Source organism: Aedes aegypti, chromosome 2, assembly GCF_002204515.2.
Source record: "Aedes aegypti strain LVP_AGWG chromosome 2, AaegL5.0 Primary Assembly, whole genome shotgun sequence".
Classification (NCBI taxonomy): Eukaryota; Metazoa; Arthropoda; class Insecta; order Diptera; family Culicidae; genus Aedes; species Aedes aegypti.
Window position 1 is genome coordinate 259,286,505 of NC_035108.1, and position 23,484 is coordinate 259,309,988.

General features: G+C 38.5%; 1 protein-coding gene across 2 annotated transcripts in view; it reads right to left on the minus strand.

Moving 5' to 3' along the window:
* Nucleotides 1-23,484, minus strand: part of LOC5564174 — a 550,217-nt gene that overhangs the window by 455,387 nt on the left and 71,346 nt on the right. The window lies entirely within an intron of this gene.

Consider the following 23,484-nt stretch of genomic DNA (forward strand, 5'->3'; position numbering starts at 1 on the left):
GATAGCGAAGTTGTGTCATAATATACTACAATAATCAGAAATTACATTCACTATCAAAAACAATGAAAATAACGCCTGTGGATGCTAAATTCACGTTCAAACAATTTTCGCATTTTTTTTATGGGCCATACTGTAACTGGCCTGATGACCGGTTACTGCCCTAGTATGTATCATCTTAAAAAGATAGGAAAAACTCAATCCTCTGAACGTCATTTTTGTCAAGCTGAAAAACTAATGAGCATTTACTTTGCATCTGCGGAGCATTGCTTAATCAAAGAATGTTAACATTTGGAAAAGGGTTATTAGAGCCCTTGGAAATTTGGCAAGGTTGCCCTAATAGAGTAATATACTTTATAAAACAAGTTGTACCCAGTTGGGACAGTGTGACATATCAACCAATGTCTATCACATCTCAATTGTAAAAGGATATTTGACGAGCAACAAAAAAAAATGGTCATAACACATGAATATTCCTAAATAATGGAAGCAGTGGTTAAAAGCTGAGAGAGACTCGCGAAGAGGAAAAATATCAACGTAATCTTCTTCTTCTTTCTGGCATTACGTCCCAACTGGAACAAAGCCTGCTTCTCAGATTAGTGTTCTTATGAGCACTTCCACAGTTATTAACTGAGAGCTTTCTTTGCCGATTGACCATGTTTGCATGTGTATGTCGTGTGGCAGGTACGAAGATACTCTATGCCCTGGGAATCGAGAAAATTTCCACCAGCGGGATTCGAACCCACGACCCTCAGCATGGTCATGCTGAATAGCTGCGCGTTTACCGCTACGGCTATCTGGGCCCCTTATGCAGCCCAGATTTCTCTGCCACGAAACGTCAAATGCAGCCCACCGATTTTATGGCTGCAAACGTGAAAAGTATTGTATTCAAAATAAACTGTGAGTGAAAACCTCAGTCAGTGGAGCTGTTTTTCCAAAGTTGATGATTAATCTCAACATAAGAGTAGTTATTTCTAATGTCTGCTACGTTTGCTGCCAAAAATTTTCACTCAAAAGGCTATTTATGATTCGGTGTGATGCAAACGCAATCATTTTTCGCTGAGAGGTTCATGTGAAGGTTTGAACGGCTTGCGCATGATTGGTATAAACACAAAGTGGAATAACAAAAAACTAAGCAATCACAGAAAAAGAAGACCGTCTTCGCGAGTCTCGTCTCAGGTTAAAAGGCTTTACAGATGAGGATGAGGATAGTCACTTGAGAGACCTCTCAAGACACTTTGAACAAACGTTCAGTTTTGTCGGCATAAGTAAAACAAATGTGCTTCTTCTCTTCAAGATGTTTGAGAAGAAGTTCGCGATCTTTAAGAGTTTCCGGCAAAACGCGATTGTCTCCTTTCTTTGCGACAATAGAGTTCAAGATCTCCTGCCTGAATCCCCTAAATTCGAAACAACTGACCACGATAGACGGCACTCTTTGTTTCCTAACTTTAATCAAAGAGCCTGGGCTACAGACTGCTTCGATTTGGTGTTCGGAAAATTTGTCTAATGCAACGTATTCCGGAGAATCGTCCTTTCTTCCATTTTACCCACGTTTAGTGACAGGTTTAAATTCCACTTTTTTGGTAGGCAGTGGTGGAATCGGAGATTCACCCTTCCTCTTGTTCGTGGTTGCAACCATGTTTAATAAATAAAGGAATGAAAAAGAGACCTTCTAAGAAGTGTCAAAGAAGAATTACCTCCGCTAGCTTTCATTAACGGGTCCAAGGAAAAATCGAAGGCACGGGTCCTAACAAGTATCGTAGGGGGAGAACACTGAGAGTAACTGTTCTATAGCTTTAGATAGTTTAAAAAAAAACTTCTAAGAGTAGAGAGAATGTGTGTACACAGAGCACGAAGGTACGATGCGCACTGTTTACCAAATCTCTTTTGACATTTTACAACACTGCGTCCTAGTTGTATTCCTGGTTTGTATAAATTGACATCGTACGTTGCTCTCATAATGTGAGAAATGCGCTATACAAATAGGTTAAATGGTAATACTAACTATTACCATTTAACCTATTTGTATAGCGCATTCCTCTTTATTATTCCAATGGTATAAATCTAATTTTCATTTTTTTTTTGTCGCCAAGTAGGTTGATGAACGTCAGATAAAACACAGATGCAAATCTAAAGGAAAATTTCCATAGTGTACTTTTAAATCATCGAGCTGATTCCTAAATGGAAATCATCCTCGCTATTCTTCCGCATTCAAACGAGCTTCCATCTTTATTCACTTTTGATCTAGTGCAGGGCCAATGCAGATGTGTAGGAAGCGTCATCCTGAGTTATCCCTGCAAATTTGCATAATGCAATTTTGATCAACCGACATAGGCGTTCTGCACACACCCACCCAGAGAGAAAGGATGATCGGAACCTGATGCTTTGACTCCGACAATATTTTTATTCCCGTTTTGCTTCAGCTACTTTCCGAAAGGCATCTGTTTTATAGGTCCCCAATGGCCAAACATACGGACGGAAAGGCTTTTTGCAAGCGGCTTGATGGAAAGCGGAAATATTTTCTAATGATTTATATCCCATTGCGAGAACGAGAACGACGAGGATATGGCCAATGTATTGACGACAGCTTTCAAATCGGAAAGCAGGGATTTTTGGTATGGAAAACGATTGCTAGCTATGGAGCGCACATGTGAGCACACATATCACCAGGAGGCAAGAAATGTGATATGATAGTGATTTTTCTCACACACCGGATCCAGACTATACTCGATAGAAGATAGTGCTCTCACTGGTGAAGGTATCTTTTAGTCCTCTTGAGAATTCGGATCGAGTTAGATTGACAAAGAGCATATCTAGACGTATTTAAATGCGACCGATTGCGCTGTCACATAGCTATTGATGAAGATGGAGAACTTTTTTTTTGCATTCAAGCATACTGCTGAGTTGAAAGGAATTCATCATTTAGAACATTTATCAAGAACATAGTATCAAGTGTATTTCAAGCAACTTGCCAAGAATATCAACAGGAACTAGTCAGAAAATAGGATTATGGTATATCGTCATCTAACAAGCGTTACTCGATACCATCTTCAAGAATCTCAGCAAAAAGCAAAATTAAAATTTGAAAAGGAAATTGGTTATGTGAAGGGTCTGCATGAAATGTTTAGATTTGAATTCGAAATTTGTAATTTTGTGAGTTATTGGGCCACAAAGTGACTCGGTATCTTGTTGGTAAAGCACTCGTCTAGCATAAAAGAGTCGTGGGTTCGAATCCCACCTGAGCACAACACTTCTATTAACCTTGCAATACATTGAATTTTAAGTATCTATCACCAATCCGATAGTATCCAGCTCATTACCCCCAATCGAAAAACTTTTGGTACCAATAATAACTTACGATGCTAGTTCTAAATCAGCTTCCAAACAATATTTGTGCTCACTCTACCGGTGCGGAACGCTTTCTATAGAATAACAGTTAACGCACTAAGCTTGCCAAACCAAATCAACCAACAGATGGACTCGAACTTATCTAAATTGTTACATAAGAGTCGAATGGGTTGGAGATGACTTTTCCAAGAAGAGCTGGAACTGGAAAAGTTTTAATTGAAACACTGCACTGAACGTTCCCACCCGAAGAAGCGTTGTATTTAATGGTCACTTCAAGCCAAACTTATCTTGAAACTTTTTCATCGCGATGATGGTTGATATTAATTTGATACCATACGTTACAATTCCACATGTTCAACTTTGCTTTTATACAAAGAATAATTGAAGTATTTCGCAATATTTTTCTCATTTTGTTTTGTTGCATGGTTTGTGAACATATCCTTCAAAATTCATAATAAATCTACCCAACAACATAGCTTTCCATTGATACAGTTTTACGGCCGTTATAAAATATTCAAAATACCAAAGACATGTCCTGTAAATGATGATGACGAACGGAACGGTGACGGATTGTACCGTTTAATTGGCACATTCGAGATGTCGTAACTTGCGGTCGCAATAGTTGATCCCACCCCAAAAAAGGAGATAAATTCCCGTCAGACCGGTGTTCGTTATTACCTGTGAGCGCACCTTCGGGGTCAATAGTTCTAAGAACGGACCAAACATATAACAGAACAAGAACATCTACAACAACTTGGTTTGGTCGCTCCCCAGGCTGCCGGTTTGCTCGCCTGAAGGCCCAAACGCAATGATAGCGGAACGGCAACGGAATGCGGTACCGGTTCGCCAGGATGAATCACACCATCTCGACTGAGCTGACAACGAATGAAATTGAACTAACACTTAGTCGACAAGCTTGTTGTAGTTCATGCTGGCGAACCGGTTCCGCTTTCCGTTGCCGTTCCGCCATCATTGCGTTTGGGGCTTGAGGATGCACCGTTCATTGCTGTTTTACGACCACCGTTATCGCAATTAATGAGAAGCAAGCCAACATTCGCCCGGAACGATGCCGGTGAGACCAAGACCACAGACAAACAGACGGAACACTCTCCTTCAAAATTTATCGCCTATACAACACACCCAGACAACCGTACAACGAAATCACCTTTTGCGTTATGCGATGCTTATAGGCGCAAAGTTTCGCTTATAAGATGCCGTTAAAAAGCCATATACGTACAAAAGTTAAGGCAATATACGTGCATATATTATATGATGTTAACTGCATACAATGCGAGTGATGCGATTTCGTTACGAGCTAATCTGTAACTTTCTGCGACTTAATTTATGATAACAAAGTGAATTCGACAGCTGCCATGAATTGGGACGGCTTACTTTGTACCGTAAAACGGGGTAACTTTGATAATGCGGGTAACTTTGATAGTGCGGGTTCCGCCACATACAAAACGGAATAAGATAATCTCTGTTAAACAGTTAAGAAAAATGAATGCAAAAGTAAAGAATGTCATGTCAGAGCTATTTTAATTTGAATCGAGAGCATTTGAGATTTAATATACGAATATTAAAAATTGATGCAACTTAAGCAATTTCGGAACGTCTACTGACAACCTGTTCTACAACCACTATTTGATGTAGTTTTGAATAGTTCGTCACTTATATTTGACAGCCTAGTTATCATAGAACTTGAATATGGTCTCAAATCTCTTAGCGAGTACCATTTTTACAAACTGAGACCATTTTTGTAATCTAAGTCAGAAATTTCCATACTACAATAAACGCCTAGAGGTATGCAATGCCCTATAAATGTTCGTAATTCATTCAATTTTGTTCAATTTATACTCCATTATCAAAGTTACCCCAAAACAAAAAAAACGACTTTCGATTATATGACAAATTAAATATCCATTCAAAATATATCTTTTGGCAATCTATCGACTGCAATCTATAGCTAGGGAGCCAGTACTTGTTTCAAAAATATAAATTGAAATTCTTTGAAACAACAAGCATATATATTCAAGTTCTCTTAGAAAAAAAAACTATCAAAGTTACCCCATTTTACGGTACGTGTTTACGTTAGGAACCAAAATGCACTGATGAACACAGAAAATAGCATATTATGCGAAAAAACTTGTCAACCAAACGATTTCATGCATCGGATGAAATTCAATATATTGCAATATGTAGTAGTACCGTAAAACGGGGTAACTTTGATAGTTTTTTCGAAGAAAACTTGAATATTTATGCATGCTGTTTCAAAGAATTATAATTTATATTTTTAAAACAAGTACTGGCATCCTACCTATCGATTGCTGTTGATAGATTGCCAAAAGATTTATTTTGAATGGATATATAATTTTTCATATAATCGATAGTCGGTTTTCTGTTTTTGGGCAACTTTGATAATGGAGTATGCATCGAACAAAATTGAATGAATTACGAACATTTGTAGGGCATTGCATACCTATAGGCGTTTAACGTTATATGGAAATTTCTGACTTAGATTACAAAAATGGTCCCAGTTTGTGAAAATGCTTTTCGCTAAGAGATTTGAGACCATATTCAAGTTCTATGATAACTAGGCTGCCAAATATAAGTGGCCAACTATTCAAAAGTACATCAAATAGTGATCGTAGAACAGATTGTTTGTAAGCGTTTTAAAAATGCTAAAATTGTGTCAATTTTTAATATTCGTGTAAAAAGCCTCAAATGGTCTCGATTCAAATGAAAACAGCTTTTATATGGAGTGTCATATTAATATTCTTCAGTTTTGCATTCGATTTGCTTAACCGATTAACAGAAATTATGATATTTCGTTTAGTATGTGGTGGGTTACGCACTATTAAAGTTACCCGCATTATCGAAGATACCCCGTTTTACGGTACCGTAAACGGGGTAACTTTGATAATGCGGGTAACTTTGATAGTGTGAGACTCACAACATATTAAACGAAATAACGAAGTTTCTGTTAATCAGTTAAGCAAAACAAATGCAAAAGTAAAGAGTATTAATATGACACTTTATGTAAAAGCTATTTTCATTGGAATCAAGTACATGTGAGGCTTTTTATACAAATATTAAAAATTGACACAATTTTAGCATTTTCGAAACGCTTACAAACAATCTGTTCTACGATCACTATTTGATGTAGTTTTGAATAGTTGGCCACTTATCTTTGACAGCCTAGTTATCATAGAACTTGAATACGGTCTCAAATCTCTTAGCGAATAGCATTTTCACAAACTGGGACCATTTTTGAAATCTAAGTCAGAAATTTCCATATAACGTTAAACGCCTAGAGGTATGCAATGCCCTACAAATGTTCGTAATTCATTAAATTTTGTTCGATTTATACTCCATTATCAAAGTTAACCCAAAACAGAAAACCAACTTTCGATTATATGAAAAATTATATATCCATTCATAATAAATCTTTTGGAAATCTATCGACTGCAATCGATAGCTAGGATGCCAGTACTTGTTTTAAAAATATAAATTATTTTTCTTTGAAACATCATGCATAAATATTCAAGTTTTCTTCGAAAAAACTATCAAAGTTACCCCGTTTTACGGTACACGACTTTTATCGTAAATTCTTATGCGGTTTTTGGCTGCCTAGGCAGTCATTATCTGATGGGAATGTTGCTTGAAACATGGTTATGTGCAACAAGGCTTGCAGTTTCACGCCTGGTTGTCTGTGCCGAGACTGTAGTTGATCTCGATTTTCCTCCTAGACGTGCAAAGGGTCAGGGTAGTCCAGAAGGGGAAACTTCGCATGTTTGTTGGCAAACGGAGAAACTTTTCTTAGCAAAGTTCTGCACCTGCACTGCGAAGGCGTAAGGCGAACCGTAAATACCCTCTGAATGGCAGCTTGTATCGCTCACAGCACTAAACGGCTTTATCTGTCTATTGGCGCTCTAGACACAAGGACCTTTTCCATTTTTTCGCTTCAGTTGAGGCATCATGTTATTTTATGGAATGCTTTCGTGGAGCCAAAAAGAACAACAAATGGAATTTCTTCTGGAGTTAAAACATGAATAAGACCACACATATGTTTTTGCCACCAATTTAAATGGAAAAAGATAGAAAACCAACGGCTTAGTGTTTTGATTTAACAAAAAAGCAGCAAAAATAGTTGTCAATTAAGTTTTTTAGCAAATACTTTTTCACATCTGCCTGAAGATCAATTCGTTTGACTTCAAACCTCATGTTACGGCATGTATTCTTCCAGAAAAAAATCCATCTGCCAGAGGCTCTCTTGGTGTTTCATCGTTGAAAAGAAGCTAAAGCAACACAAGTTGAAGAATGTAAACACGATAGAGGAAGATCAATTATCTACTTTTTCCTGCCCATGATGCTCCCGAACGCTTTCCATTGAGAGACATGAAGCAATCCTGTCTGGTGGAGCTAACAGTTGTGGTGCGGGTTGATGAACCAACAAGAGAAGCTGAGTGACTCTAGCAGGTTGACTCGTCAACGTTCCCATTCATGGTCATTTCCTTCTTGTGGTGCTCTGTTGGTTGTTTTTAACAAAGTTGACAGTTTTATTTTCCCGCCTCGTTTGAATGAAGAAGGTTAAGTTGCTTTGGAAGATACTGTCGGCAGAAGACAGGCTCATCTGGAGTGGGGCTTTCTTGAAGGTTTAATAGCTCTGATGTGATGGAATGGTTGTTTAGCCTCCCCTGGGGTATGACATTGATGACGATGAAAGGTGAAAGAAATGTGAATACTTGTGATGATGTGAGAACATACACACTAGAACATCCATTCGTGAACAAGATCTCAAAAGGAAGTTATGCAGATACACAAATGCTATATTGGACATTTGTCGAAATCAGCGAAATAAACGTGTTGATTGCGATCATAAACGAAGGTCACTTTATTTCAACATGACTTGCAAGGTACATCTGTTATACCTTATGTTCAACGGTTTAACTAGATTTCAAACTGCTTCTCATTAAGCATGAAATTTCGCTTAACGAGCTTCCAGTTTACCTGTAAACTCATCCAAACTTCTATAAAACCACACCGACAGTCGTAAAATCATGCTCAACAGTCGAAATAACTCTTGAGCACCGAATAAACGTCGAGTTTTACCAGCTTCATTCTGCTGTGTTGTGTGGGTTGCTGATGGTGGCGCGAAAAACAACTCGGAAGGCCATCCGTTCCTATCAACGGCAGCGATAGAAGTCAACTTCCGCTGCCGACGTCACATACAAGCACCGCCATAAAACTTTGCCTTATCGTAACTCACGTTTTCCCCCAACCGAAGGGGTGGTGGTGACTCTGCTTTTCGGCGTACCGTAGAATGTCTTGCCACAACAGCACCATCACTCCTCGTGATCATCGCATCAATCGCATCAAATTCAGGCACGATGTAAAACACCTCAACAAACTTGGCTTTCAACGAAGCACCCACCCTATATGTATCCTAAGGCGCAGAGCCTCATTTACGAGGGGGGCTATGGCTCCCTGTTCCAACATTTCTGGGACCCCCACAAATAACGACTAAAAACCCATAATAACTTTTTTTAAACTGTTAGAATCCGATGATGTGGTACCAATTTTTTTAACCATATGAAAAGAATTAAAATACTCAAGGTTGTTTTTGCACATCATCTGATATCTAGAAACATATTGAAAAATTGTTATTTAGTGTAATGGTGCTAATCTATATATAAGAATCCTAGTAAACAATACCCTGGTCTTCCGGGACGATCCGGAACATCCGTAAAATGGCCAACAAATAAAAGTTTTCTTTCACCATTTCAATAGGATGTGCCATCTATTATTGGGTCACCAAGAGGCTCGGTAGCTCAATTGATAAAGCGCTCGTCTAGCATACGAGAGTCCTGGGTTCGAATCCCAGACGAGCAAGTGGATTTTTTTAATAATTTCATCCATAATTTATCCATCTTTACCACGCATAATGAGTTAATTAATTTAATGCTTTTGCTATCTATACCCGATCTAAACTTTTTTTATTCTTTTTAAGTATCATTCCAAAAATTATATTACATTCATTTCTTATATCTAGGTGTTCTGTGTTTGAGCACAATACCTATTTGCAAAGAACTCATCGAAATATGAGAACACAAATTTCACATTTTGTGCAATGAGTTTTTTTTACATTTTTATTCAGTATCACACATAACATATTAACATATCAAAATAATTGCATAAGTAAAACCTAAAACTTATACAAAGCTACGTATTGAAAAAAAAATGTATTAAAAAAAGTTTTCTGGAATATGGCCCCCACAAAACCTAGGTCCTCCACGTTTGAAAATCCGTCCCTGCTGAGGCAGATTCGTGCTGTGCCAACTTTGTCACAACTCGAATCACTCTGTGCGCGCGTAATCCGATGCCAACGCTGGATAATTCTCCTTCAAAATGTAAATAACACAACATCGCGATAATATTCCGGCTGTCATAAAATCTGCATATGGAGTTTAAATGATGCGAATCAACGAAGAGATTGTGCCAAGTATTACTTATTATCTTGAAATCCGAAGTTGGATAATGGTCTGAATTGTGTTACTAGCCAGATTACCTTGCTATTTGCTAATTCTTTTGAGCTTGCAAAGTATAGGATAATCCTCTTTCCAATTTACTCCCCTGCAATTATATTTGCAAATGCACTTGTATAATTCCACTATTCACATTGAGCAGATGTAAATGTAGTCCACATGTTCACATTCACGCGGATCGACATCCATCACATTCAAAGTTCCTACAATCATTCCTTCTTATTCACATTAATTCAATTAGTTTTCTATTAAAATATGAATCACACATGGTGTTTCCCAGTAGAGAGTGAGCTCATAGCTTTCTCGTTGAGGGAAACCCACCCGAAGGGGCGTCGTCAACCGCCTTCTAATTGAAGAAATGCGGTTTCCCGGTAGTCTGAAACCATTGAAGGGGGTGTGGTACGAATATCATATGCGGAATAAATTATCTCTACACACACACACTGGTTGTGAATTCAATTATCTTCCTTAATTTTATCTGCCAACACAGAGATGGGAAAGATAACGGAAAAGCTGTAGTGACACAAAATAGCATCATCGAGAACATCAAACGAGAAGGATAATGTCTTTTCCTTATAACCGAAATAGGAATTTCTGGCGCTTCAGAGACAACATTGTCTGTGGTATTCTTCAATCGTTCTGTTATAAATTTGGAAGGTGACTGAGGTGAACCACGCAAATAATAAATTCGGAGTCTAAACTGAACCACAACAGTTGTTATGTAACTAAAAATAAATACAATTCGTTTGACTATTTTGTGATAGAGCATAATTGGACTTAAAGCCTTCACAAAATCTTCTAGTTTTTGCTCAAAATTGAAGCACTTCCTAAGAAATCCTATCATAACATTGCACTTGCTATCAGAATACGATGATTGATTTCATAAGGATTGATTGACATTTGAACAGTTTATGGTGATTGTTGATGATCGCATGATAGATTCTTGATCCTGAATGTTGGTTATTGTGAACGTATTTTCAAAATAAAGACAGAATCATAATGAAGTAATTGCACCGTTGGAAACCTCATCGTTTTTTTTTTGTGGGGAAGTATCAGGTTTCTAAATAAGATTTCATACAGATGCACTGAGAATCCAACGTGGATCTAGCTAATAATCCTCCAAATATCCTTAATGAATCCCCCAAATGTTTCTGTTGCTACGACCGGCAACCCGGCTACCGTAGGTCAGCAGCATCCAACGACGGACAGCGTGACTACTACAGCCAAGCGATAGATGTGTAAGGAGATTAAGAATAGATGTCTGACGAATAGGTGGACAAAACTAAACAACTAGCTATTACGAAGCAAAATTGAACTGGTTGAATTTATATGCTGGAGTAGTTTATTAGTTTAGTAAAGATTTGCTGTTTTTTCTTTCAAAGTTTATACCGTATAATTCTGAAATCACGCTAATATCGTTGGCCACCTCTAAAGTTCGAGCATAGCACACCTACTGAACTCAGTGCAAATTGGTAGGTTAAAGTTGGAATAGTAGAAAAGCTGAAGACTGATTATATTTTCTATAGCCATCCCAGCAAGCCTAAGATTGGAATCTCGCGCATTAAGCTTGAATCAGTGGATAGATCGCACTATTATGTATGTAGAAGGTAAAATTATAAGCTCATTTCTTATATTAATATCCCTCTAATTTCTAGCTTGAAGCTTTTCATTAATAAATATGCTCTCAAGAAGTGCGGCGTTTTGTTATGCAGTAACAGTTTCACTAAGGATCATAACAGATATGTATGTAAAAAAAACTCCAGACATAAATCCAGTTTTTTAAGAGATTCTGAAAAAAATGTTTTATAGAGTACAATTTCGGACATATAAAATGCAGCCGTTTTCCCATACAGAATTGTCAACTTCAGATAGCTGTTCCTTATCGCTTAATTACCAAATACGCTGAAGACACCAAAATGATTCGATGCAAAGTTTCTCATACAACTTTTTCAATAGTTACCAAAAATTGAGATGATTTGTAGTTCGTAACAGAAAAAAAAAATAAAAGAAATGGTTCAGAAACGGCGGAGAAACTGCCATCTAATGTTAACCATTTTGTATGGGAAAACGGCTTTGGTGCATTTTAAAGGTCCGATACTGTATCATAATGATTCTTCTAAGAGAGTTATTAAGATTTCCCAATGATTCCTGCATGTTTTTTCCCAGGAATTTTCTAAATAAATCTTCCTCAGAATCATTGAGAACTTTCATCAGGCACTCAGGATTCCTACAAAGTTTTCCAAAGGTTTTTTAATAGCCATTTCAATAAATTGTTAGAGAACTCTAACCGAAATTTATACATTTTTTTTCTTGAGTGACATGCAATAATTTATCAGGATATTTATTTGGAATTATTTCTGGTAAAACTATTGATATTGTGCCATGAATTACACCAACTATTGTTGTTGAAATAAATCCTAGGAATCTTACGAAATTTTGTTCTAAGATATCGCTGAAAACTCTTCGTCTCGTGCTTGCTTATAGAATCTGTACGGAGTTCCCTTAGCAACTTTAAACTAATGACATCGAAGCTTACCACATGTACATTTATTTCTTCCGAGTATTCGTTCAACATTTGCTTTGGAATTTCTCCACTGCATATTCGAAAATTCCTACAAACGTATTTCTGTCTGGCAGCTATTAAGCCATTTTATGTGTTAGTTTTCCTGGCAATGAATTACTATTCCTGGAGTCGAGACATTCAATGATGTACATACACATTTAAAAAATGAGAGACGTTTCTAGGTCACCCTTCAAGATAGATCAATTAGAATCAAAATATTTCATAAAACTGGTTTCAAAATTTATATTAATTAATATGAAATATTATTATTTTTTATTAATAATTAATTAATATTAATAATAATATTTTTTTAAATGTGTTACAAGATCACAGAAAATTAATAATTTTGGACTTATAAACATGACGTCATGTAAATTTATGTCTGATATCATGTAAAAATGTGTTATATGTCATGTAATCACTCAGGATCCTGCTGGATTACATGACATATAATTGAAGTTTACATGACATGTCATGTAAATATCCATGACAGTCCACGCTCCAATTATGTGCATTATGTGTCGCAGAAACTTACACGTTTCGTTTGAACTGTGTAGATATTCCGTTCAGATTCATATGCGTCAACCTATGGGTGCATAGATCATCACCCAGCACGGATTCAGTTTGTTTTACTAATGGTTATGGTAACTTACAACAATGTTCATCGTATTCAAGTTGGTTGAGTTATTGATTTGCGCAATTAGTTTGTTGCGAAGAAATCAATGAGTTTTGCTGTAGATATTCATGTTCAAAATTTCTAAATTATTTATTATCGACCCATAGTAAACTGTATTGCGGTTGGACCTCGGGTCGAACGACAGTCATCAGCATTAAGATGAAACAGTTTAGAATCAATTTCTGATGAAACAGTTTGGATTCAATTTCTAAGATGAGACTTAAATTTCAAAGGCACAAATCTCGCGAAAAAAGCATCCAACAACAGTGTATTTTTTATTTTGGCTTTGTGTAGTAGCAGAAAGCTTAAAATAAGAAAATCAGAAACATTTACCAACTATTTCTCCAGTTAAGTGCCTTTGAAAACGTGAGTAGGGTCACAAGTCGGCCATTGTGCCGGCCATCTTTGGATTCCGAGATGTTTCACCCTTAAAGAAAAGTTTTGACCTTCAACTATTTGTTCTCTCGAGGTCACCTTGCATTAGAATTTTATATCAACATTTGTTTTGAATCTTCAACCAAATATTCAAGGCTATCTAACAAAATTTTAACCTATTAACCCACTCAGATGCAAGAAAAAAAACTAAACTCTTAAAGCTCAGTGAATACTCAATGGATTTCAATATTTTTCGTCAGTATACTCGTACAAATATTTTGTTTTTAAAAGTGACCAAAAGATCTCGGGAATGTACATGTGGTTGGAATAATTTCGGTAAGTCACTGGGTTAGGTCGGGTCCTGTACTTTTGTGCCCCTAGAGGTAGGCAAATTTCAAGTTACAGATAGTTTTCAAATAAGGTTATAAGGTGTCAATGAATTAAAAAATGCATCAAACGACCGAATTTGATAATCATGATAATCCTATATTTGGTTGATCCTAAAAATGACCATTCTCGGGTTTTCGGGACGGCTCAAATTTACGATAAATGTCAATGTGTATCTTACATCTGTGTCAAGCTAATGGAAACGCATTTTTGCGAACTATTATATTTGACCTCTACTTTTTGAGAATTGAAACTGTTTAGTATCCATCAAATCTTTGTGCGGTTCTTCAAGGCATTATGTCCGAGTGGTCACATCCGGTACATTCTAAGGGTTCAAAGCTCTTCATTTATAATGTTGAACATCAAATCCTAATGATTAATGCAAATTAAAGTGATTGTATAAATAAATAAATATAAATAGATAAATAAATAAAGCTAACTTGGCATGTTCCTAAAAATAACACGTTTTTATCCGACGTTAAGTATTCGCTGAGCGGTGAAAGATTTAGTATTTTTGCTTTAATTCAGGCCTATACATGTTAACGATTAACGCTCCGTCATCGTAGTCATCGTCATCATCGAAACTTCAAAAGCAGTTTTTCTGTTCAAAACTGAAAATTATTCGATGAAAATGTGTTCACTGTGTTGCGGTTGGAGAATTGAAAAGTAAATTTTATTGATTTTGAACGAAAAAAATGCTTTTGAAAATTCCGAAATTGATGACGGATCCTGCCCCCTTAACAGGATATATTCAAACACTTTCTCTCTTGCTGCCTTGGTAACATGCATTAACTGTCAAGGACGCGTTTGAGAAGTATTATGGTGCTGTTCGCATTCTACCGACATCTATCTGTTTATATCTGCAGGAAAACATATCAGCCAGGAAAATATCCAGCACCAGCGCATCCAGTAGAACAACATTCCCACGAACTGGAAGCGCTTGACTAGAACCTGAAACCATCGCTACCGGCGGGCGCAAGCAGCAGCAATGTGTCGCCATGGCAGAACAAGAGGAAAAATCGATTTTTGCGGGAGCCAGGTCGCTTGGCGTCAGATTTAATTTATTGGAATCATAGTCACAGTCAGATGCAGCGCTCCACCCGTCCCAGGAAATGCCAGGGCAGAAGAAAAACGCGAACGTCCGTGGCAAACATCTGAAGAATCCTCCGACAGCCTGAAATACCTTCTGCTTGTGCTGCCATATCCATGCCATTACGTCGGAGGAGAGGAGAAAATGTAGATGTTGGCCTCGCTTCGGATGGAAAATAATGCGATTCGCACAGGATTTTTCCCCTTCTTTCTTTTGTCGTCATCCCGCACTGATCTAAAGTTTCCCAATTTTTTAGACTAGCGACCTCCTTCAGCCAAATATATTGCGAAACCGCTCCCGTGGCATATTGGTACAGTTTTTGTATATATTTATTGTTATGTTGTGACTAAACTTAGAATGTTATTTTCTTTAATATTTATTAAAATTAAATAATTTTATAAAGTTAACAGTCGTACACTGCGAATTCACCCAAGTTGGAAACCGCTGATCTCTGCAAGCTGCCTCCCCGTTCATATTTCTGTAGGACAAAGTTATGTTGACAAATATGTTCGCATTATGCCTCATTTTTCGCATCCTTGACGAACCCGTCGGGCGTCGGGAGCTCATTTTCCCATGCTTGGAATCTCAGATAACAAAGTGAATGTTGTATGTACATATATTATACATAAACAGTGGCTTTAACAAAAAAAGCTGCTTTCTACTGCCGGTCCGTTGCTTGGATTCGATTGGACAAGCAGCTTTTTTATCTACAAGCCATGGGACCATGGGGAACAAGAATGGAATTATTCCATTCGGTGTATGCTTTTTCAAGTTGACTGAGCCAAACGGTTTCACAGCTCGGGAGCAACCAACTGACCCGGATTGGGTTGGTAACTTTTTCATCCGACCTAATGCTACTATGATTGTGGGTTGGTTGGCTTATGTTCGATTTGACGTCCGTCTTCCATACATTACACACATCTCTTATTAATGAATGAACGGTACAGAGCTCAGCCTTAACTTTCCAAATGTGTTTGAATTAGGATAATGGCTCTCTCAAAATCCGACAGAGTATGGGGTTTAGGCTTTAGGCTTAGATCTATTCCAAAGAGATTAATCTTTTTTTTTTCCATCGGTACTAGATGGAATGTTTGATTTCAAGCGATGCTGATGGATGAAGTTGCTTTTCAAAATAACAGGCCTTGTTTTCTGGAGGCCAACACAAGAACGATCCATTTTCAACTCCTCACCAACGAACGTGAAGCAATTTATTTTTATTTCTTTATTAGTATCATTTCAAACATTACATTCATTTCTTATATCTAGGTGTTCTGTGTTATTGGACAACACTATCATCCTAATTTGGTGAAACAAATTTCAGATTTTATTAACATTTTGTTAACAACATGGCGCGGAAAATAGCTGGGCATGGCGTACCATTGGTACCTTGCGTACCTGCAGGAATAAAATAGACCCCTTTGTGCGGTCCTAAGCCTCTTGCCCAGCAACTCCTATCCCTACCTCCTCGTGGTACTGGCCGGGGTACGAGTAACCTTGGGGAAGATCGGGTAACCAACCCCCGGTGGGAACTTGGGTCGTATGCTGACAGGGAAGGGGGAGGGGGGGTTTGCTTTTGCTTTTGCTTTTGCAAACCTATAGCGTCTGTACTCCATGTCAGGAGTGGCTGATCATCGTCCGAGTGCCAGAGAAGGACTCTAAGCTAAACTGCGCACTATGGCCCTCCGAACATTTAGGGGGAATGGTCCTCCGGAAATCTAGGGGGTTGGTGTCAGGCCCTGCAAGCCAATCGTAAAAACACATCAGCACAGGAACGTCAACGAGAGAATACGGACTGGAACAATTGGCAAAGACCACATGCGTAGAGTTATGGAAGATCATGGACGAGAACAGCTTTCCCGGGAAGCTCACGAGATTGATTAGAGCAACGATGGACGGTGTGCAAAACTACGTAAAGATCTCGGGCGAACACTCCAGTTCGTTCGAGTCTTGGCGGGGACTACGACAAGGCGATGGACTTTCGTGCCTGTTGTTCAATATTGCGCTTGAAGGTGTCATGTGGAGAGCCGGACTTAACAGTCGAGGAATGCGCCGAAAACAAAGTACATGCTGGTTGATGGAACACGGCCCGCCTTGGAAGCAGTGTCACGATAGACGGGTATACCTTCGAGGTGGTAGACGAGTTTGTCTACCTCGGATCCTTGTTGACGACTGACAAGTGATAACAATTTTAGTCGGGAAATACGTAGGTGCATTATCAGCGGAAGTCGTGCTTACTATGGGCTCCAGAAGAAACTGCGGTCAAGAAAGATTCACCCCCGCAACAAATGCACGGTGTACAAAACGCTCATAAGACCGGTAGTCCTCTACGGGCATGAGACATTAGGGTGGGGCTTATTTCCAAAAATCTTCCGTAGTCAGGATTTACAAAGTGGAAAATGATCATCGGTCCCAAAATAACATCCTGTGAAAAAATGAGAATTTTCGGTGAAGGTTTAGAGGTGGCGCAAAGGGCGTAAGTGCAATTTTACCATTTTAGTGAACTCTGAAAAAATTTGGTATGCTTTTCGGCTTGTTTTGGTGATTTTAGGACCCTCAAGGGCAAAAAATCACCTCAAAATTGCGATATCTCTACTCCTTTAGATGATATTTGACGAAATATATTTATGCATGCGATTTTTGGGTCTTGTTTAGGTTACGCTGACTGATCACTATGAACCCGAATAAGCATATGATTAACTGGGGAGAATTCCTATGCTAGTAAAATGGAGCGAAGTGCAAAGAAGAATGAGAAAAAAAAACAAAGAACACAGAAGAATGTAAGGTGGGCTGGGTTAAACAGTTGGGAGGGTGAAACTAGTGATGTGTTGAGTGTAACTGAGGAATCTTGTAAAATCTCGATTTTACGCAATGGAGAAAAGTTCCAGTAGAAAACGATGATTATATTGGCTTCTATTTAATATTACCTACTTCAGAAATATGTCGAGCAATGTTTCTTCAAGTAGGGAAAGAGCACCAATTTTTGACCCATCTCTAGTTTTCGACGCATGCATACGATTTTAGATTACTCTTAATAGAAAAATAGTAACGGCTAAAATGTCCTCAACTCCATGCGAAGTTTCATCATTATTCTCCTGGTAGGTATAGATAAATTCATGTCCACTTCACTGCTTTAGTTCAATAATCGTTCGGTTTTTTTTCCCTGGATGTTGATAGCAATTTATCGATATGGACCGTTGCAAAATATACATCCTGGAAATTCAGCCTCACACAGTATTAATTAAATTCATAACAAAATTAATATAAGCATTTATATATACATAGGATATCCTGTGAAAATTCCTTCATGTAGCTCTGTCGCAATTCCTAAAAAAAATATGATTCAGAACTAGGAAGCTTTAATTTTGTTTTAATTCTAGAGGTTTTCAACCTGAAGTGCCTTATCTCTTGCACCCTATAGAAGCTCGTGCAGTAATTTGAATTTTTACTACCGATTTTTTCCTTCTGTTGTTGTTTATATACATCGATTTCATATACCGATGTAGAACGATGTATTGAACTTCAACTGCATTTTCGTTTGTCCGAAGTTATGTTGAAGGTGTTGTGGCAAAAGTGAAGTATTGGAAGCCCAAACGCAATTAATTGTTGAAATGGCATCATAATCCAGAAATTCCTGTGGAAATTCTAAAAGGAAGTGTTACTGCTAGAAAGCAGGAAGGATATATCGTGCGGGATCAAAATCCGAACACTTATGAAATGAATCTAAACCCTTCCACTTCATATAAAACTCCTTCTATTTGTATGAAGTGTACGGATTTTGAGCCTGTATGGGTTTAGGCCCCTCTGTACTTTCTTTCAGATTATAAAAGCAATTGCTGAAGTTATATCAAACGGGCATTCTAAAACACAAATTTAGTGTTAAACTTGCATATAATCACATCTCATACATCCAACCGAGATATTTTCACGGTTCCGGAGTTCATTCTAATATAATATCATCAGTTACACCTTTTTTGTTTAACTCACCCCACCTTACATTCTTCTGTGTCCTTTGTTCTTTCTCTCGTTCTTCTTCGCTCTTTGTTCCATTCTACTTTCATAGGAATCCTCCCCAGCTATTCATATGCTTATTCGGGTTCATAGTAATCAGTCAGCGTAACCTATACAAGGGTCAAAAATCGCATGTATAAAATATATTTCGTCAAATATCATCTAAAGGAGTGGATATATCGCAATTTTGAGGTGATTTTTTGCCCTTAAGGGTCCTAAAATCACCAAAACAAGCTGAAAAGCATACCAAATTTTACAGTGTTCACTAAAATGGTAAAATTGCACTTACGCCCTTTGCGCCACCACTAAACCTTCACCGAAAATTCTCATTTTTTCACAGGATGTTATTTTGGGACCGATGATCATTTTCCACTTTGTAAATCCTGACTACGGAAGATTTTTGGAAATAAGCCCCACCCTAATGAGACATGGACTAGGCTCGAGGACGACTTGCAAGCTCTTGGGGTTTTCAAACGCCGAGTGCTAAGGACGATCTTCGGTGGCATGCAGGAAAACGGCGTGTGGCGGCAAAGGATAAACCACGAGCTCGCTCAACTCTACGGCGAACCCAGTATCGTGAAGGTAGCTAAAGCTGGAAGGATACGCTGGGCAGGGCATGTTGTAAGAATGCTGGACAACAACCGTGTAAAGATGGTGTTCGCTACGAATCCGGTCGGAACAAGAAGGCGTGGGGTGCAGCGAGCTAGGTGGGTTGACCAGGTGCACCAGGACCTGAAGAGCGTGGGTCACAGTCGAGGATGGAGAGAAGCGGCCACCCGAGGAGGAACAAATAACTCCCCAATAACTTATGCATACCATTTTTTGGTATCATACCAAAATTAGGTATTGTTCAGTTGTCAATACCTAAATTTGGTATTATAATGGTATTGAAAAAAATCTTTAATACAATTAAAAATACTTCATTGAGGTATTAAACAGCTATTGAGGTCTGCTGGAGGTATTGAACTACAATTGAAAAATTTCATTTTTATATGAAAATCCATCAAGTATTATTGAGGTATTACAATACCTGATCCAGTTATCAATTTGGTGTTCATAGAATATGCTTGAGATATTATTTGAGGTATTTTACCTCTTATGCAGGGCTAATTCATACCTCATTCAGGTATGTAGTATTGGAAATTATCTGGTATGGAATACCTCAATTTGGTATTCAGTAGTTATTTTCTTCTGCTCGGGCAGGAACCGAGTGAATTGGCGAATTATTGTTGGCGAGGTTTTATGAAGATAATTGATGTAAAACCAAATGAATAATGCACTTGATCTACATAAGATAAGGTTAAATTTGTCCACGTCGTAGATACCGCTTAGATTCGCAATAGATGTCAAACAGGGCGTTCAGATGCAGCTGATCTACATGACACAATGTAAAATTACTCATGGGCGTTTAAACAGCTCGATCATTTTGAATGATTGTCTGCAAGGCAAAAAAAAATGGCTCCTACTTTTCAAATACACCAGATCTATTTAAAATAAGTTCAATTTACTCCAGGGCGTTGAAACTGCTAGTAATTTATGATTGATGTCCTACATGGCGTTAAGAAGCACCTACTCAACAAAGGTTGAGGACTAATTATTCCACGGCATTCATACAGCTAGGAATTATTAAATGATACCCTACAGGGCGTTAAGATGCAGCTCAGCTATTTGAGACAAGATCAAATTACTGCAAGGAGTGGAGACAGCTCCACAAATTAGACTGATGTCATGCAATGCATGAAGAAACACATGTTCTACGTAGGATAAAGTCAAATTACTCTAGGGTATTGATGCAACACGGAAACTTCGAATGATTTGCAGCAGTGTGAAAATATGCTCCAGATCTCGCAAAGATCTATGTGGAATACAATTAAATTACACCAGAGCGTGCATAAAGCTTGGAATATTTATGTTCTAAAGGGCGTTAACATGCACCTGATCTAGAAGGAATAAGGTAAAATTAATCCAGGGCGTTGATACAACTTGCAATTTACAATTGATGTCCTACAGAGCCTTAAAATGTACCTGATATACATAGAATAAGGTTGGAATATTCCTGATCCTTGACTAAGCTTGTTATTAAGAGTGAATCCATTAAGTAGTTTAAACATACTCTAATAATCCCTCCCTGATACGGTGAAGAAGTTCGTACAGCTAGCTGCTCACTTCCGTGTTTGAGAAGTTCGGCCGGGAGCTCGTCCTTCCCAGCAGCCTTTTTGTTCTTCAGCCCATTGATAGCTTTTTTTACCTCATCTAGCGTTGGAGGTTCCACAGCCTGTCCATCGTCATCGATTTGAATTCTGCTACCAGATCCACTTCCATTATCTCCGTTCAACAATGACTCGAAGTACCGTAAAATGGGGTGAAGTTGACCACTTTCGAGCGATTTTGTTCTATAACTCTTAGTAGAATTCATGCATTATTATCCAAATATTTTTAAAACATGTACTGGTTGGATATCTATCGAATTATACAAACGAAATTTTGACGAAATGTTCACTTAATTATAAAAACATTTATTTTAAATCAAAAAGTGAAGTTTTTGATTCCGGGGTGAAATTGATCAACTATTGCGATAAGTTTCCTGAGATAAAGAGATATGATATTCACTAAATTTGGGGTCACTGATTCTGGAACAAGTCTCAAAAATCTTACAACTTGATGATATATCGGTTAATTTTGAATTTTAATGTTGGAAATTTCAGAACACACCACATTAAATGCCTAAAGGTATGCAATTTTCCTTGAAATTAGCAACTCGCGCACAAAAAAATACATTTTCACTCAGAAAATGAATGTTTATACACAATGCAAATTTAAAACTGTATTAACAGAACATATCTGCAATGTAAGAAACAGTTTATTTAAATGGTGTCTTTATATAGCCTTGTCAATAGTCGATTGTTTGGAGAAGAACCCTTCAACAGTTCATCAAACATTTCATAAAAAATCTGTTTTTCCATGGTATAATTATCTTGAATGTCAATCCGAACTTAGGAATATCAACAGCAGCCATCAGGTAATACGACGTCATAGAAATTGTGCTAATTGAAATCAAACCATAGCTCTATTGACAGTTTATACATGTGGGTACATGAATGATCAACTTCTCCCCACTGATCAACTACACCCCGAATTACGGTACTCTTTCCACCTGGCGGCCACCATTGTTTTATCCGTCAGCAAGTTTCCTTGCGGTCGTTGCACATGGCGGGAGACGGCGGTGTTTTTCTCCGCACACCATTTACGGACTCGTAGAACCGTCGCATGTTGTTCTGTTCCATAGCTTCTTGCGCCTGAGCAATTACTGCCTCTTCATCCTCCTTTTTCTTTCTGCGATGGATCCGTTTTTCGGCTGCCCTTGCTTCCTTGTACCGCTCTCTGCTCTGACGGGTACCAGACACCAGCATCCGGCTTCTAGCCAAGTTCTTCTCGTTCGTCATTCTCTGGCACTCCTCGTCGAACCAACCGTTCTTTGTTCTCAGTTGAGCAGTACCTACCACTTCTCGCGCTACTGTGCTCACCGCTCCGTGGACTGACTCCCACAGATCGCTAAGGTTGACGCTTTCGTCGATTTCGCTAATCCGCTCGTCGAGCTTTTGATGGTAGTCCGCTGCTACACCAGCTGCTGACAGGCGTTGGATATTGAAACGCAACGATTGTCGATATCTAGAACTCGAAACGGTTGATAATCGCGCTCGAATTTTGCTTAAAACGAGATAGTAGTCTGAGTTGATATTAGGACCCCTGAAAGTTCTAACATCGATGACATCGGAAAAATGTCGGCCGTCTACCAGAACATGGTCGATTTGGTTGCAAAGTTCGCCATTTGGGTGTTGCCAGGTGTGCTTGCGGATATCCTTACGTGCAAAGTAAGTGCTACTGATGGCCATCCCCCTGGTGGCAGCAAAGTTCACTAAACGTAGGCCGTTGTCGTTGGTAACAGAGTGAAGGCTCTCTTTACCAATGATAGGGCGGAAGAAGTCTTCTTTTCCGACCTGCGCATTAGCGTCGCCGATGACAATTTTAACGTCGTGTTATGGGCATTCTCCATAGGTCTTGTCGAGACATTCGTAAAACGCGTCCTTCACGTCATCGGATTTGTCGTTAGTCGATGCATATACGTTGATCAGGCTGTAGTTGAAGAACTTGCCCCGAATCCTCAATACGCAGATCCGCTCGTTGATCGGCTTCCACCTAATAACACGCTTCATCTGCTTCTCGATCACTATGAAACCGACTCCGTGTTCAGCTTTATCGCCACCGCTGTGGTAGATGTTGTATTTGAAAGCGATGTTAGCTATGGGGTCTACCGCTGTGAATTCACGTTCTCCACATCTTAGCTAACGCACTTCCTGAATTGAAGCCACGCACACGCCAACTTTTCGCAATTCACGAGCCAAAAGGCTCACTCGTCCAGGTTCATTTAAGGTCCTGACGTTCCAGGTACCGAGTTTCCAATCATAATCCTTATTTCGTTGCCAGGTCGGTTGCC